We start from the raw sequence: 14403 nt of genomic DNA, 5'->3' as shown, positions 1-14403 counted from the left end.
TTGTGATATACGCTGATTGGTTCGGTTATCACCTTAGACAGATTAGTGTGAACAATTAAATCTATACACGTCCGTCATTGAGTAGTTGAGCGACTTGTATTGGTGTGGCGCTTCAAACCAAACTCTTCCTGCACAAACTGAGTGAATCATTTCTTGTCTGGCTTTGAAATGTCCACCCTGAAGTCTCCAACGATGATCACACGTCATCACGGCTAACCGATGCAAAGAACGTGGTCATGAACTTCTCGATATCGCACTTGGGTGTGCCTGGAGATATATTACTTCTTTCGTTTGTACAGCACAGACAACCCCTCTTGCGAGTCAATGGTGTATGGTTGTACATACATTTTTTTCATTTGCGTATACGGCAACGCGTCCTGCTTGTAACTATATGTGCTACTCACAAACGATTCCAGTGTACCCATCGACTTGAAACAATGCATCTTTATTATTATTATTATTATTATTATTATTATTATTATTATTATTATTATTATTATTATTATTATTATTATTATTATTATTATTATTATTATTATTATTATTATTATTATTATTATTATTATTATTATTATTGGCGGATTACTTGAAGCCTGCTCCACCTCCGGGACCTGCCCCCGCTCACCTTTTTTTATTGTTGACGCTCAAACATGAAAAATCTTGGAACCCTGGCCATTACAGTTTCACTGTGAAAATTAAAGTGTCCAATAGTGAAACTGAACTCGTTCTCCCCGCACACCCATCAGATTCTCTAACCATAAGGTCACGGTCCCTTTCACATTTTATTCCCTCTTTGTACATCGCCAAAATCCCAACTCAAGTAACGTTTAGTAAACTAACGCAAGAAAGGAAGATACGGTCACTGAACAAGTCAAAATGGCTAGTTGACGCTTCGGAACCCATACGTCCCTTGTTCACAATGCAATGGAGAAGAGCTGTTATTCTGATAAGAAACGTAGTACGTCACCCGCCGCGGTAGCGCAATGGCTCTAGTGTTGCGCTGCTAAGACCGAGGGCGCGGGATCGAATCACGGCCGCGGCGGCCGCATTTCGATGGAGGCGAAATGCAAAAACACCCATATACCGTGCACTGAGTGCCCGTTGAAGAAACCCAGGTTGGTAAACTTAATTCGGAGTTCCCCACTATGGCATGCCTCCGAATGATATCGGGGTCTTGGCTCATGAAATCTCAGAATTTAAGTATGTAGTACGTGACGCAACGTACTACGTATTTAACAGACCAACAGCACTTGTCTGTTGCATTGGTCAGTGACCACATCTTCATTTGTGACATGCCACCTGACCAGAGGAACTTGCGTCGAACTCTTGAATATATAAACTACTAGACTATCAAGGTGCTCTATCACATATCTACACGTGTACTTGTTTATCTTTCTCGGATGACACAGGCTAATAAATGTTAAACGTTATCGCTCAGCGCAGGAGGCGCCAGCATGTATCAGAAGTTTCTCGAATGTTATCGATGGTTCTATCCGTGGTCTGTTGTCACCGAACCTTGTGTAATCTCAATTTGTGCACAACGGGAATTGTGTAGTATTTTCTCTAAGACACGCGGGCACCAGCGATTACGCTGGAACATTCGACGAGTCATGTATCAAAGCCGACGTGCTTGACCCGCTGATCAGATTTTCGACAATCGTTGACTGTGCTCGCCGCTGTCATTGGGCTTTGAGTGTAACCTGTTTTCTGGGCACATGTTCACCCAATAAAGAGTTAGTTTCGTGATTCACAAAATTCACCGACGATTACGATACTCCCTAATGCGAAATTGGAGCGCAGCTGTATACATGTTTTCATTTTGCAATATAATGGCTGGCGCAAACAATCTGTCTCGTACGGCCCGCTGCAAACGGAGTGAACTGTGGCGCGACTGCCTCGCTAATTGGGAGATCGCGACACACAGTGCGTGGGTGACGCGTGGGTGCGATTCACAGCAGCCGCCACAGACAGACCACCGCTCATTCAGCGCTTTGTTTCCATATATGGAATCGATGGTCGCGCTCGCATCATGCATTATCGATGGCGTCGTCGGTAAACAGAATACGTGTTCTACTCTGGGGCCATCTCGTAGCGATCGTCGCCGCAAAACAAGTCTTGCGCGGCACTACGCTTTTCTTCTCACGCTTTCGCCATACCCCTGTCCTCCGTTTTCCTCCTCGCGCTCTTTTCGCTATCACTATTTTTCATCCCCGCTGCACTCCACGTTCGCTCTTTCATCCTTCGCTGTGCTCGTTCGCTCGGTTACGCCGACGAACGCTGACGATCTCGTTCAACGCAGGAACGGGCGCTTGAGAGCTGCGCTCTAAAACAAAGCATAACTAGTAGACCGCGCGATTTGTTTATAATATTGGGACTCTATTGGCGGCGAGGAGTTACGGAGTCGCCATCTATCGGAAGCGCCTCGCTGGCTTAGTATGAGGGATCACGTGGCGCGCTCCTCATAGGTTTTGCTGTCAGCGCTCACTGAAAACACCACGCGCGAGCTCTCCCGCACAGTTCTGTAAGTACTTTCGAAACGAGAGAAGTTTCTTACTGCCTAAATAATAATCTTGGGCAAACTGAAAGCACACAATCGTTTACAGACGCTATCTCTTTACCGAATAGGTACAGTGAACGCCACTGCGCGCGGTCGCCGCGATGGAGTCTCCCGAACCGGCTTCTTGCGTGAAAGGTAGGTAAACGTTGAGAGAAAACTATGTGAAATATGTTCTTATAGTGTTTGAATAACTAAATGGAGTGTAATAGAACGAAGCCTCAATGCAGCGATCGCGCAGATTCGCAGCGACCGAGTGCGCGTCTGCATGCTTGTCCGCGCACTGTTTCGCTTTCTCCGCGCGCGCGTTTCCGCACCGTGCCATGAGCTTTAGGCCGCAGAATATGAGCATTTGACAGTATACAAGCAACCATTGTTGCGTGGGCGCTATCAGAGCTGTTCAAAAATAATTTCATGTAGAGACTTCGATGCCTACGGGGACTGTGATGTGCCGTCACGACGATTCAATCTTCTTTTTCTTCTAAATTCTTTGACCTTTCAATACTATTTCTCGAGTTGCGTCGCACTGCATGTTTATCGGTGCTCTCAGCGTGCAATTTCTCTCTGCTCCTTTTTTGTAATCCAGTGCATCAATTCATAACACAAACATGACCATATGCCATGCTTTCTTTAAATGTGCTTCTTACCGCTGCCTTTCCACTACACTGAACTTGCCAGTATCTATAGCATCGACAAGTTCATACACCAAACCGTCATGACATTAGTCGGGCAGCGGACTCGGGCGAGCGTCTCAGTGCGCGTTTTCAGAACATCGCAGACCGGGCGCCGTAGCAGAAATCTTCCTCGCGTCTGTGCTTGCTGCATACCTGAGTTGCAGCCGATGACTGTTTGCCGGTTTTATGTTTCGCGAGCCAAGCTTCACGCAGCTTCTTGTCCTGCGGCTACGTGTGAATAAGGCTGACATCGGCCTCCGTTACGTGCGTCCGGCCCTGCGGCACCGAGCAGTAGACTACCATGTTGCGCGCCTTCAAAGGCAGCCACTACCTATTGTAGTGCTTTCAAGCGTTGTAAAGGAGACACTTGAAGCGGGAAAATTTCGCCACTAAATGAGGACCGCAGCGTTCGAGGGAATTTAAACTCGTTTTCAGCTCCCTTCGGCGCGCCCGAAGCAGCCGACGCGGCCGCTATGTCCACGTGATCCCTCCTAGCACGTCACGCCGATGGTGGCGCCAGCTTTCCCAGTGGTGGAGCTCGAGGCCAATAGCTTATGGAGAAGCTATATGATCGACAGACTTGCTGATAAAATTCGCTGGACAAGGTCTCTCTTCCGAGTAGAAGCTGCACAAGTGCGTATAGCATGGCGTTGTGATCTGTGCATTGGGGCCACGGCACCATTCACGCAGCCCCCGTCACGGGGCACGACTATGGGATCGTTGACTGACGACTTTGGACCTTAAACCCAAACGAGAACAAAAATTTTCCAAGAAAACTGAGTGTCACGGCGAGAGAATACAGCCGTTGCTAGCATCCCAAGCCAAGTCAAGGAGGGCCAACTAATTGCGAAGCCTGCAACGAGTCAAAGCCCGTCGAATGAGCGAAGAGCGGTTCTCCCATTGATGACGTGTGTACCCTTTGCCTTTTCCTGGCCGTCTCTGGTACGATTAAAGAAAAAAATCGCAGTTTCGCCCCCAAGGCGAAGCATCGATTGCGATGGCAAATTAGTGCACAGGCATACGAAGTAAGGATAGTAATCTTATCGGCCGTATAAACTTGTAAACATATGCATACTTACTAAATTAGCAAGCATGGTGTCACGCAAGCTCAAGCCAACATCAACACATCTCAATCGATGACCGCTGTGAAAACGCTGCAGTGAGGAAACGCGGGAGCAACAGCGAGCGAATTGACCTTCGTGCAGCCACTCGCATCAACGTGAAGTATACGCCACGAAAACACAGCGCAGCGCGGACTTTACTCATCGCAGATAGCTCTCAAGATACAGCGGCCCGGCCGGGCGCGCGCGGCCGCCCATGGCCGCCCGGAGTAGAACGCATCCTACCCTCCCCCTAAAGCTTTGCGCGCGGCGGAAAGCGGCGCGCTTCCTCCCCCCTTTCCGCCGTTGCCTGCGCGAGATTGAGCCGCGATCACCGGTTCAAGTGCACTACACTGATCAAGTGCGCTACGCGTGTAAAAAAGGAAAGAATAAAGCACGTTACATTGGTACGGACCGAGAAGACCTGCCATCAAGACTATAAAATCAGCACAGAGAATCAAAAATTGGTATTAGTTATTGTGCACTGAGACCGTGGGGACACTGATACAAGCGTGACCCGTTTTTTTTATTTAACCCTTTCCCTACCGCGAAAAAAGAAGAAAATTTTACAAAATTTACCGATTCTTTTTCCTGCTCAGTTTGTACACTTTATATACGGTAGCCTCTTTTCGTGTGTGGTTGTGCCTAAACAGGGGATACAAATGTTCGGAGGGTGCAGAGAGACATTTCCTTCTGTGCGGTTGTGCTGCTAGTACAAAGCCTGCTCATGCTACCGACTTTAGTGAACATATCGTTAGGAGTCATTATTCCCGCAGTCAACCATATTAATGAAGCAACAAAGTTCCTGCGGTGTTCTGATCCGATTTCCAACAAGTGTGTCTGAGCCATGCGTATGTTTCGGAACTCCTTGATTTTCCCGTTTTTGCGCCAAAAGGTTCTTACTGATATCCCCTTCAGTCACGGCGTCCACATTTGTGGACGCGACCTATTTTTGCTATTTCTGTGCAGTGGTAGCAAGGAATAGAGCATAAAGTTAGGGTAAATTGAACCATCTGCTAACCTAAATTACTTCCACTTTACTTCTAAGTGATATGTATCGTTGCAGCGTACCGCTTTAGTGGAGGCACTACCGTGTTTTACGTGACGTTTGACGTGGGGCATATGGGTAGCAACCTCGGAATATTTTTTTTTCTTTCTTGAAATGCTTGCGGCCAATAAATAACTTGTGCGTGTAATTCGAGCGGGGGATTCAATCCTATTTGTGAAGAAACCTAGCATGACTGCCTTTACAATATTCAAATATTTAGTCACTCTGTAATTATGATGACTCATCATAAAATGCACGAACAGTAATTCTACAACCTTGATTTGATTTAAATGGAGATTTAAGCACCCTGACATTAACTTTTCTATGTTTCACACATATACCGACAGTCGATCGTTATTCATGACTGAAGGGGATATAGGAAGGTGCAAACTAATAATTCATTCGCAGGGTAACATTACGAAGCTGCTGCTCCTAGTTATTCTATTATGTTAGTATTCTTCCGCTAGAATTGGCTGATGGTTAGGCAGTAAAACGTTTAAACTAGTTCAGCTCACATTTTCAGATGAATGGAATTTTTCTTGGTATAACATTCAAGAACCGCAGACGGCATAATTATATTTGTGCTGACTGCAGAAGCCAAATGATAGCTGTTGCTCTGCTGGTTTATTGAAAATTTTACATCCTCGGCACTTACTTTGAAGATTGGAGCGGGGCATTCCTATGATTTTAATGTGCATTCTGAGTATGCAACTTTTCTTTTTTTCCTAATTGGACTTTCTTTTGAATTGAATTGAACTCTGGGGTTTTACGTGCCAAGACCATGATTTGATTATGAGCCACGCCATAGTGTGGGACTCCGGATTAACATTGAACGAAAGGGATCTTTAACGTGCCAACTCTGCTTCGATGGCATCAATCCAAGGAATATCGCCAAGATAAAACTTCACTGGATAATCAAGAGCAGAAAGACCAGCTCATGCGCAGAATTTCGGCATCGGCATGTTAAGCCCAACCACAACCTTCCTATCGGTATCGAATCGGTCTCTTAATTGATTTTCGAAGTCCGCCAGCAAAGGCAAATACACATTCATCCAGTAGTGTTCTTCGGGAGTAGCAGAAGGTACGTTGCTTCTTTGCACCTGCGTTCCGGTGATGCGTGGTAGAGCCATCCTGACATTTGTGACTTGCAGCAACGAGAGCGACTTCTGAAATAAAAACTTATTGAATTCAGTTTCCGCACTCACCATTCTACTTTCCTGCCACCAATCTTCTAGTCGCCTCTTACTACTCTGTATTATGGACATGTTTACTTTCGCCATGCTATCGCTGAACCCAAGGGCTTCAAAGAGGCCACATGAACCTAAACAGACAGCTGGGCAGATATCGTCACATAAAACACGTTCCCCATTGTATCCCTAACTTTTCCGCAACAAGCACATACTCCTTCTTCGTTGGTGTGCCTCGTTTTATAAGTACACGGCGCAAGACACATGGTGCGATTTTGCGCGCGATCACTTGCACGACGCGTCGGAGTCCGATCTTGCCGCATACGACGATTCGGGACACAAGTTACGAATGAGTGAGCGGAGCGTAGCTCCGCCCAGAACCGACGTCCCTGCATGGACGCTCGGAATACTGCTTAACTTCGCAAGGAAAGTGAAAACCAACGTGTTTGTACAGCTCTCTCGTTCTAAATAAACGAGACCAATATAAACACGTCTACGCGAGCGGCGTAGACGTCTTTCCGCCAGGTCACGTCCGCAGTGTCGGCTCCGTTGACAGCAGCTAGGCCCATGGGCCTTAGAATCCGAGACCGGTGGCGCTTGCGACTCGACTGCATGCAGTTCGTAATAAAGCGCCTATAATGGTACCACAAGAGAGAGTGAGAGAATGAAGAGGAAAGGCAGGGAGGTTAACCAGATATGAGTCTCCGGTTTGCTACCCTACACTGGGGATGGGGGATAGGGGTTAGAAAGATGACAGAGAGGAAAACCCTAAAAAAACACACACAAAGTGTACGCAATTATGGCGTGCTTAAATTGCAATACATTTTACTTCATCGACGCCGACGCAAGCGAGCGAGCAAGCCAGGCGAGCTTGCGATCGCTGGGAGACGGCTAGCTCGCTGGCCGGCGGATCCGAGACCGACAGCTCTTGCCATTCGTCCACAGCTTGTAATGAAGCGCCAGCATTCGTCAGCACAACCAATGTCTGAACGTTTATGTTGCTCTTAAGTGAATCTATGGTTAGTTTTCCAGATACCGATGGGTGCGATGAGAAAACACGCCAGTCAAGCGAGCCACTTCGCATAGACGACTGGTGCGGCATCTGCGCTGACCGCTTCCGAGTCGAAATCACGCCAACGATTTACTATTTCGCGCAACGTTTTATTACATGCACACTTTCAATGTCACTTTAGGAGGTATTTCGTGTCAGAAACAAATTGCAGCCGACATAGGCGGAAAGTTTTAATTTTGCCGAGGGGGGGGGGAGGCGGGAGGGCCGACCAGCTCTCCGACCGCCCCCTCATATATATATATATATATATATATATATATATATATATATATATATATATATATATATATATATATATATATATATATATATATATATATATATATATATATTCTTGCAATAGAAGAATTGTTCCCTGAAGTGACGGCCTTATATGAGAATTTACAAAACCTCACAGTAAGTCCAATTTCATAGCCTGAGTCCCCTCGCAGACCCAAGAATCTGGCATCTCTTGGTAGCGTATTCTTCCTTCGTGTAATTGTCGTATACTTTGCTATCACAAATAGTGCTTCGCCTGTCCGGCGAAACTGCAGTCCCCTCTATCTCTCTCTATTTTTTTTTTCATTTCTTTGCTGTGAATCCGAGTATAAGCGTGGCTGCGCACGACTGCTGTTGATTCTGATTTCGAGTGAATCAGGCTTGGCCTTATCTCGGTTACTGAGTGAATTATACAGGGTGGCCCAACTATCATTTACCAATACTTTAAAAAGTAGCAGTTGCGTTACTCGAAGAAAACCTAGTGCATATTGTTTCCAGTACAATGGAGTAGCCGGAAGTAGTTCTTTCGTTATTGATATTTAATTTGGCAATTGCAATTAATTATCCAACTCGAGCAGTACTGTCCTGATTATGAAAGTGTCAACGTGGCGTTTGTAGGCACCCGCAAATGACATCTAACTGCGGTGTTTTCAGCGACGTACTAGTTCCGTACAATTTTTGTCCAACTGGCAACGAAACCTCATGAAATATGAAAAATAACACGTGACTGCGCTTCCACCCCATCATAAAGCAGCGCCCTCAAATAAGCTGATTGAAAGCAACTTCATTGCCTGTCGCAAACCCGAAGATGCAACGCGTCACTTACAGAAGGAGCACAAACAGCATGTTTCCCGGCTTCGCAGCTATTCCTTGCTCTCATTTCTACGTCCCACTTATTATCCGTCTCTCAAGGCCCACTGATCCTATTGGTAACAAAACCCCCTTGATAACGCAGCCGAAGAACCGCTCTGACCACGCGCGAAACGCGAAAAACAATGTAATAGGCATAGACTGTTCCAAAATCCCGGCTTTGCTATCACCGCATCGAAACAGTGCGCGCGAAGCTATATTTCACGTCAGAAACTTGCTTCGGACCAAAGCTAAATTAAAGTGACGGTTTTATTTTTCATGAGAGTGTATACGTGCTGCAAAAACAGGTTCGTGGCAAAAAATAAAAGCGAGATAAACAGACCGGGAAGCGACCAACAAAGTAGAGAAAAGGCAAAACTGATGCGTTCAAAAAAGTAAATATACCACTTCTAAATGAGCCCAATTGGCAATCGGAACGTCTGCACAAAAAAAAAAAAAAAAACACCGTGGGGTGTCAGTGTGCCCTTATTATCTATGCATTAGTAAGCTCCGTTGAACACCAGCCTAGAGGGCGCGTTCGAATAGGTCTCCTTCTGCAGTTACGCAGTATTGAGTCCGCTTTATCACATCTTCAGTGGCTTTCTTGATGACCGATGCCGGAATTCTACGGCAGGCACCCGTTATCCTTGCTTGAGCTAATCTGATGTCCGTCTCGATCACTTAAGCAAGATCTTTCACATAACCTCCAAGAAAGAAATCGAGTAGAGAGAGGTCAGGGTACCTAGCCGGCGAATTTACAGGCCCGTGTCTTCCAATCTGTTGCGCATGAAAAGCTGCATCCAGCCACTTTCGTGCACGGCTGCTGCTGTGTGCTCGTGCTGTCTTGCTGATACCACAGAAGTGCAAGACGTGACAGCGGGAATTCGCTGACAAACTCATCCACCACTCCTTCAAGGATTTCGTCCACGTAACGCTGTCCGGTCAGTGTGTGATCGAAGAAGATGGAACTGATTATAGCACCGGCGTAAATTCCGCCCCACACATTGAACGACGACTGGTACTGGTGCCGATTACGCTTTACCCAGTGTAGATTGGAGTCACTCCAATAGTCTGCATTATGCAAACTTACCTGGGCGTTTCTGCGAAAATCGGCTTTATCTGTGCACATGACGCTGTTCAAGAAGTCCGGTGACTCATCGGCTTTTGTGAGGACCCAATTCGATAAATCTTGACAATTCTACAGGTCTCTATCTTCCAAGCATTGGTGCTGGTTAAGATGGTACGGGTGAAAGGCCGTCAATTAGAATCATCCAAACTGATAACATGGAAATTGGTACCTCGACGGCCACGTCCCGCACGCTAGCTTGAGGGTTTGCGGCCATAAATGCTAGAACATCCATGCGTAGGCTAGGACTCAAATATGGAGTCCTCTGCCACTATTTCTTGAAGCTGCCACATCGTCTCAGGTTTTCATAATTTCTGATGATAGTCGTGCATTTGGTGTACCTCCACACTTCCATAACTGGTATATATATGCAGCCTTCCTCTTGTTGCCATTTGCAGCTCCCAAGGCGAGGATCATGTTTACCTTCTGCTCAATAGAGAAACACGGCGACTGGGACGAAACAAAACGCACCTTTAAACGTTTGCACTGACGTTGTCAGTTCGCTTTTGTGGTGATAGGTCTTGGTGGGGAAAAAAATGAAGAAACAAACAAAAATGCCATCCGAGCACTTTATCTTCGCTAAGACAACAGCTATCACAGCTTGTTTCCAACTCGCACCAAATGCGACGTGTTACTTGAGCCGGGGCGCGGCAGATAAGGAACTAGCTCGATCACGATGCTTTTATTTATTTCCTTCATTTTGTTCTGGCTAACTCAGAGGTAGCCTGTTCGGGGGCACTGCTTTATGATGCGGGTGGGAGCGCAATCGCGTGATATTTTCCATATTTCACCGGGTTTCCTTATCAGACTGGAAAATTAGTATGCGATTTGTACGTCACTGAAAAAACCGCAGTTAGATGTCCCTTAATTGTGCTCGCAAATTCCTTATTGACACTTTGATAATTAGGATAGCACGTCTCGAGTTAGATAATTATTTACAGTTACATAAGTAAATCTCAGTAACGAAAAAATTTATTGGCAGCTAATTGACTGTTATGGAAACAATATGCACTAGGTTCTCTCCGAGTAACGCATTGCTCCTCTTTTTTAAATCTTGGTGCATGATAGTTGATTAGGTCACCCTGCATACAGGGTGTTTCAACTAACTTTAGCCAGAGTTTTAAAATATGCCGATGCACTCTAGACGACGCGACCAAATGCATGTTGCTCACTTTTGTAGGTAGTGTATCACGCTATCTTTTGTATTTTGCTTAATTATATAATTAGTCAATATTAATTAACCAACTTCTGAAGCAACGAAGCTAGGAAAGAAATTCCAATTAGAAAGTTGCAGAGTGGTTTGTAAAATGTCCGAACAAACAGTTTCTGTCTTTCTATCTATTAAGTATTAGTGATTTTCAGCTTACTGCGGATGCCCGCGAAATAAAAAAAAAGAACACACCACGTGACATGCCCGCTTGCGCGTCGTGATTGCACTGCTTCCAAGCGTTCCGCGCATAAACGAACATAGCGTATAGTCGGGTGCGCTGCCGCTGCGGATGCTTACCGCTGTCATGAACCACCGCGAGGGATGCACATCGCTGGCGTAAATCACACAGCCAATGCCTTCGTCACTGCCCCGTCGCCTTTTAAGCGGCAGCACGCCCTGCTAGATGCTATGTTCGTTTGTACGCGGACAGTTTGGGAGCGCTGCGATCACGGCGCGCAAGCGGGCATGTCACGTGATATATATTCTTTTTATTTCGCGAGCATCCACAGTAAGCTGAGAAACACTAATGCTTAATAGACAGAAACTTTAAAATCGGATGTTTCGCAAAGTGCTCTACAACATTCTAATCGGAATTTTTTGGCTATCTTCATTGCTTCAGAAGTTGGTAAGTTAATCTTGACTATTTATCTAATTAAGCAAAATAAAAAAAATATAGCGTGACACACTACATACAAAAGTCAGCAAGATGCATTTCGTCGCGTCGTCTTAAAGTGCATAGGCATATTTTAAAACTCTGACTAAAGTTAGCTGAAACACCCTGTATATTTATGATGTCTGCGTGCAAGTGACGATGTTTCAATCCCTAATAAATGTTGCAAATTATTAAACGCTTTTTTTTCATGAGTCGTTAGCATTGCTTACAGAAAAGCGAAGCAATACTAAGACACATATCATTCACATGCATTTCAAATGCAGTTGACAAAAGGCTCTACCGAAGGGGTCACTGAAGTTTACAGGTTTTTTTTTTCAGAATAAAAAAAAGCACGCAAAGCAATTTGAAGCGAGATGAACCTACAGCAACATATTCGTTCTCTAGGCATATACTATTCATACCTTCAGATATTATTGTTAATTGGCTACCTCCTCTTTCAAAAATGTAATAAACTTTATCAAGCGCATATATTTAAATATATTGTATATGTACATGGTGTTTACAGTGGAAATTTAAAACAATGTTGAAGTGAGAAAATAGAGATGAGGCAGCCACTGCTGATGCTTCTAATGCGCTTGTGTTCCTATTGTCAGGATTTGCAGAAATAATGCGAAAGTATGAGTTAAAAGCTACTAGTAGCAATAAAATTTCAAGTGAAAATGTCGAGAAACTCAAAGAAACATTTGATGGGGGTGACAAAACCCTGGCAATGACACTTTAGGTAGTGGGGGGGCGGGGGTGTAGGATATGCTTCGGCATTGCCAGGTGGAAGGGGGGTGCAATGCCCCCCCCCCCCCCCAATAAACTTCGGAGGGGGCTCGGGCCCCGGAGCACCCCCCCGTAGTCGGCGCCTATGGTAACCGATTTATGTGGTGCCGTCAGCGCCGAAAGAAGCCAGCGTCTCGAGCAAGTAGAAAAAAAAAACGCGGAACAATCAAAGCGGCGAGGCGCTTCCTCGACGGCCCCGCCCCCGCAGGTCTACCACGTGGCCATGACTACACGCTACCGGTGCTGTCATTCGCTGCGGCTGTCCGACTGACGCAGAAGTGTTGCGACCACGTTTACGACCACATCCGGCAAGTTGGTTGCATGTGCGGCGTAGTGACTCTAGCACGGCGGAATCTTTTGAGAACCTGATGAGTGTAGCTGGCGATGCTAATGGTTGTACGACGGATGGCACGCAAAATCGCACTATGTGTCTCGCGCTTAAAAGGCATTCTGTCGCTTCCAAAAGTAAGAGCTTCTTTTTGAGTTATCCCAATTGTTTCTTTCCTGATTTCGTTTTTTGTTCCTCTTACGTAAGTTACAGCAGGTTTCTTGTCAATTGCCGCCACCCCTGAGGTTGTCTCAACATCTCTGAGTTTGTGCTTTACGTTCTTTGTTCCCATGAACAGCGAGGTCAAGGTCAAGCGAGGTCATGGCGAGGTCAAGCTGCTTAGTACAAAGATTTCTGCAATGGCGTCGAGGCCTTCACTTGAATGCCCAGGTGGCCCGGACTCTCGATCTGAGCAGATTTTCTGAGCACATTGAAAAAAATTGTTCGCGGTGTGACGAAAACGAAAATAGAATGAGATGATACTTACTATACGGTCGCATAGTTTCTTTTAAGTGTCCTAGTTCTTTTCCTCCACTGTGAGTCAATGTTTTTCCTGTACAAATATCTGTAACACTGTCGCAACCCATTCAATGTCTTTCATATTCCTCAGCCGTTTTTCGAGATCAATTTTACTCTGAGCTTCCCTCACTTAAAAACTTGTCCAGCCCATATCACCGTGAACAGCTTCATTTGTAGTCTTCCCGTGAGCGCCCAATGCGAGTCGTCCCACTGACCTTTGGTTTTCATCGAATATTCATTGTACCCCTGACATCAAGCAAACAACCGCATTCTCGAATGCAACTCCTGGAACCATTGCACCTTTGCGCATACCCCGGATCACCGCATACTTATTGTATCCTATTAGCGCTCTGTGTTCCATTATGGCAGCATTTCTCTTCCCATTTGTTATGTGCAGTGTCGCTGTATATGCTCCCGCGAGGGCATATACAGGAATACTAGCTATGTGCGGAGGCGAGCATCATATGGTAGTGTTACAAGGAACCCAACGGCGCACGTAACGTGTTCCTTCTGCCGTGATTGGTTGAGTTTTTGGGAGCAGAGACGAAGAAATCCCGGAATCCTGGTCACATTTAGCTTCGCTTTAACACGCTATCGCATTCTGGTTTGCCTGCCTCAACATTGACATTGATTCCCCGGGCCCTTTTGCTGCAGAACAAGAAATAGTCTTTGCACCTCAGGCAGGACTAAGAAGGTCTATAATGATACTGCGCCAAGAGCCATTCACACAATGAACGCCGAGCACACAACAAAACTGCAAGCGCAGAATGTGTTAATAATATAAATAACACCAACACGGTGCACCATGCACGCGAGTTCTGTGGGGATTACGCGCGCACAGTAACCGAAATGAGACAACTGAGAGAAAGAGAGAGAGAGAGAGTTGGAAAAAGCGCCGCCGCATCGACGAGACAAGGAGAAAGAGAGGCCAGGCAAGGAGAAAAGTTGCTGCCGATTGTTCGTGCTTAAAGGCTTGCATAAAGCGCTTCTCGGCACCCTAGAGCCTCGATAATACGGCAACGTGTTGCCCGGCCGAT

The sequence above is a fragment of the Dermacentor variabilis genome, chromosome 1 (assembly GCF_050947875.1).
Source record: "Dermacentor variabilis isolate Ectoservices chromosome 1, ASM5094787v1, whole genome shotgun sequence".
Taxonomy (NCBI): domain Eukaryota; kingdom Metazoa; phylum Arthropoda; class Arachnida; order Ixodida; family Ixodidae; genus Dermacentor; species Dermacentor variabilis.
The sequence above is the reverse complement of the archived record's forward strand: the minus strand, read 5'-3'. Positions refer to the sequence as shown.